Genomic DNA, 4,587 nt, shown 5'->3' on the forward strand with positions numbered 1-4,587 from the left:
ATTATATATGTATATTTTAATTACTTTTTATAATAAAAATTATGTTAAAATTATATTAGATATATTTTTAAAATAAAAACTGATTATTAAATAAGATAATAATACATTTATGTATTATGTCTAATTTTATATCTGAAATTCAATTATTTAAAATTAACTGTACAAATATTCAAGTAACTATCTTTTTTTTGCGGAATGCAAGTAGCTATCTTTAAAGTTATTTAAAATATTCATTTAGCACAGTAAAATATTCAATTAGCACACTTACATATTATGTGTATCATAAAAAGTACATGTGACAATATGGTGTAGTGGTATAAGGTTATATAGGTGAATAAAATATTTTGAGTTCGATTCCCACAAACCAAAGAAAATAAAATACTAAATATTATAAAATTATGTATTTGTAAAGGTTCGTACATGATGATTACAATACAATTAAATAGTTTTTTAATCAAATCGGGCACTTTAGTACTATAAATTGTGTTTGAGTGGAAGTGTGTTCCCCTTAAATAAATATTATAGATATAATTATATAGGTGTAGAGGTTCAAACCGGATATAATCATTTAAATTAAATTATGTAATGAAAATAATAATTTGTTACTTTGATACAACATGTGTTCCACCAAAAGTGTACTTACCTTATTATCAAATAATATAGATATACTAATGTTGTTGTAAAAGTTTGAATCCATGAAATTAATTAAACTCAATAAAAAGTGTATTTATCTTATTAGTAGATAGTATAAATATGATAAAGTGGTTGTAAGAGTTCCATGAAATCAATTAAATTTTATATTTTTGGGGATATTAAATTTCATACTTTTAAATTATAATCATTTTCCATCATTTCATTTAATGTAAAATATTACTCCTCCTCCTACCCATTCATTTATTTACTTATTTACAATACGTCTTTCGATTCTTTATGTTTCAAAGTTTTTCAAAATTAGTAAGGATATATAATATTAGAAGTTATACATTCTCTATATTACTTCATTATACTCTATTTATACATTTAACATTACATTAAAGATTATTGGTTCACTTATGCCCAATTCCAATGTAAAGAATTTTATAGGAAAATTGGGTGGAAGGAGAGTATATATTTTAAAAAACATAAGTTAAGGGAGATCACTACAAGAAAAACGGCTAAGTATGACTCGTCGAAAATCGGTCGGATTTAATAGTCAAGCCTCAGTTTGACTAGTACAGTTAGCTAACTAGTGTTTAAACCTGAATTGGTGTTTCGATTTTTTAAAGGGGATTTATACAATCTGTCCCAAATTTATGAGTTACTTTACTGATATGTCCTTTTTTATTCAATAATTATAATTATGTCCTCTAGTTAATTTTAACTCATGTAAAACTCATATATATATAACTACTTTATAAATAATACTAAATATGACTAGAATGCCTTATAATACAAATACTAAGCCATAAAACTAGATTTTAAGTTCTTAAAGATCACATAAAATATCCAACATTAAAATATAATACATAATTCAGTGCAGTAGAATTGTCTCACAAATCTAGTGTCCCGGGTCGGTTGTTATTGAAATTTTAGAATTAAGCAACGCCTGCAAATACATATATATTTGATGTTGTCAAAAATCAAAATAAAAAGAATTATATAGCAGTCTATGATGTAGTGACAGAATGATTGTGTTAGCAAAATAAAATATTCTTTAAGTTTTGTCAGCAATCAACTACAACTATAATATCCTTCAAGTAAGGTTAAACAACACTCATGGTGTTCTTCCAGTAAGCCTAAGTTGGGAGTGACGATTTCATCACTGAAAATAAGTCAAGCAAGCAGCCATGCAAGATTCGTAGTACTGGTACACCAATGTGTATTTACATGTATATTTATATTTATTGATTGAGAAAGTTTTATACATTGATCAGAAAACTTAAGTCAGTGTGATGTTTCACTCTATTTGTTGCATCATAATTTGTTAAATTTTAGTTTTCATCATTTTCTAGAAGTTATGTGGTCTCCTGTATATATAAACACTTTTCGGATTAGATTTAACTCTTTTCATCAACAATATAATCATGCACATTAAGATATCACAATATAATGGTAGCGTAAAAAGATTATATATGACATTTGAAGATGTTAACTATTAAAGTTAACCATGATTACGCCCATACTTGAACAGGATCTGTTCTATAGTAATCGTACCTCTATATCCTTGATTTCTAAGGAGACAGGTGACCAAGTCTGGTGGATGAATCATGATTGTAGGACCAGAGCGATTAACAGCCCTGCACGGTCAGTGCACCATTCAGAGCCGTAGAGGATCGTTCTCAGTTGGGTTATTCCTGGCTGGGGTGGTCTTGCAGTTGTCTGACAAACCTCTCAACTTTTATTTAGCAAAAAAAAAAGTTAACCATGATTAATTACAAATTATAAAAAATCTGGTATATAGGATATATCTCTAAATATAATTAGAAATAGGACATATTTATAAATCAACTTTTAAAATGGGACATATTAATTTAGCAAAAAAAAAAAATGGGACATATTAGTAAAACACATTTTTTTAAAATTATTTTTCAATGATCCAACCGTATGTATGCCAATATATATATGTTATATATATATGTGTGTGTGTATTAGTGATATAACCAAAATTTCAAATCAAAATAATTTTATTTGATTTGTCATTTTAACAGTCAAGTTTCAGTTTGACTAGTATAGCTAACTAGTGTGTATTCCTGAATTGGTGTTTCAATTTTTTTTAAAATATTTTTCAACGATCCAACCTTGGATGCCAATATATATACATATATATTAGTGATATAACAAAAATTTCATATAAAAATAATTTTATTTGGTTAGCCATTTTAACAATCAAGTTTCAGTTTGACTAGTACATTTAACTAGTGTTTTTTCCTGAATTGGTGTTTCGATTTTCTTTAAAAAAAATTCAATGATCCAACAGTATGTCAAAGTGTATATATATATATTAGTGATATAACCAAAGTTTCGTATCAAAATAATTTTATTTGGTTTGTCATTTTAACAGTCAAGTTTCAGTTTGACTAGTACAGCTAACTATTATTTAATCCTAAATTGTTGTTTCGATTTTTTTAAAAATACTTTTTAAATTATTATTTTTTGTGTGTTTTTTCGTTTACTAAATACAACCGCTTGCAATCAATTTAATTATTTCAACCGATTTCGGTTGAAATCGTTTTTTTTTTTGCATTTGGCTGTTTTGTTTTTTTTGCTATTTCAGTAAATTCAAACAAAAAAAGCGGGAAAATATCCCTCCATTTGGTAAGGCTATATTGGACAGCTAGCGGTTGAATTTAGGAGCGTAAAAATAATTTAGTTGGCGGGAAAATTCCCTCCAGTTTTGGCAAGGCTAAATTCGACCGCACAAAAATACCAGCGAATTTTTAACTAAATTCAACCGCACTATGTCAATCGAATTGAAATTCGACCGTTGGCGGTTGTATTTAGCCGTGGTTGACCATAAATTCGACCGAATTCGGTCGAATTTAGATCGGTTGAATTTGTTCGTTGTATTTAGCCTTATATTCTTGTAGTGGATGTTTTACTAATATTTGAAATAGATGAGATAAATCCCAAGATTGTTATTTAATAACATTTGATATTGCTCTCAAATATTTAGATTATTCTGAATTATTATATTTTACATGGTAAACCAAAAAACAAAAGTTGTTAGAAAGCACAACTGTTAAGTAGATTGAAATGTACGTGTAGTGGTATCGGATGCTAGAAAGAAATTATCAAGAAGCTCCTATTTTGGTTGTTTCCTCTTGATTACAAAATCAAATGAAAAAAAATGTAGGCCCCTTTTAAACGGAAATTAATAATGGAGACTTCCTCGATATCATCTCCATTTTCTCTTTTCTGTCCCAAAACATTTTTAACCTTATTTTCAGGTTCGACAAACCTTTCCATCTCTGCACCCCCTTCCTCTCTCCTCACAGATCTCTAACCTGCAGTCGAAAATTTTCTTGCAATGGACTCACAAAAACAACCTGCAGCTCTCTCTAATAAGCTTTCCCCTTTCTTTGGCATGAAAAAATCTGTTGGATACGAAGATCAACAAACCTCTCACTCGAAATTATCTAGGCCGGGAAGGGATGCCACAAAATCTCTTATCGAGGAGCAAGCTAATGAATCTTCATTCACTTTTCATCCTGAGAATGTGGTTAACAAGAACAATGGTATTTTACTTGTCAAACCTTCACATGAATTTCTACAAAATGCTTGTGATTATTGGAAAAGTAGTTGCTTAGGTAACTTCGATAATAATGTGATTGCAAATACTGATAAAACTAAAATTAAGGATGCTCTTGTAGAGAAATATCATAAAGTTGGTCTTACCGATGTTTATTTCCATCAATTGGGTTATTTGGTTTTGAAATTTGAAAATACTCAATCTGCTTCCAAAGCCATTGAATGCAGTCCTCTTTACATTGATGGTCAGAGAATTCATGTGCACAAATGGTTTGAGCATTTTCAAACTGTTTATCCTTTGAACAAAGAAAATGTTTGGATTGAGATCTCTAATATTCCTTTCAGTTATTGGTCTGTTGA

The 4,587-nt window shown here is 28.6% G+C and overlaps 1 non-coding gene across 1 annotated transcript; it reads left to right on the forward strand.

Annotated features, from left to right (window-relative positions):
* Nucleotides 1-2,152: 2,152 nt before the first annotated feature.
* Nucleotides 2,153-2,368, forward strand: LOC141669855 (small nucleolar RNA U3). The gene has a single exon (XR_012554108.1). It is a non-coding gene; the product is annotated as a small nucleolar RNA U3 (small nucleolar RNA).
* Nucleotides 2,369-4,587: the final 2,219 nt, after the last annotated feature.

The sequence above is a fragment of the Apium graveolens genome, chromosome 6, assembly GCF_009905375.1.
Source record: "Apium graveolens cultivar Ventura chromosome 6, ASM990537v1, whole genome shotgun sequence".
NCBI lineage: Eukaryota > Viridiplantae > Streptophyta > Magnoliopsida > Apiales > Apiaceae > Apium > Apium graveolens.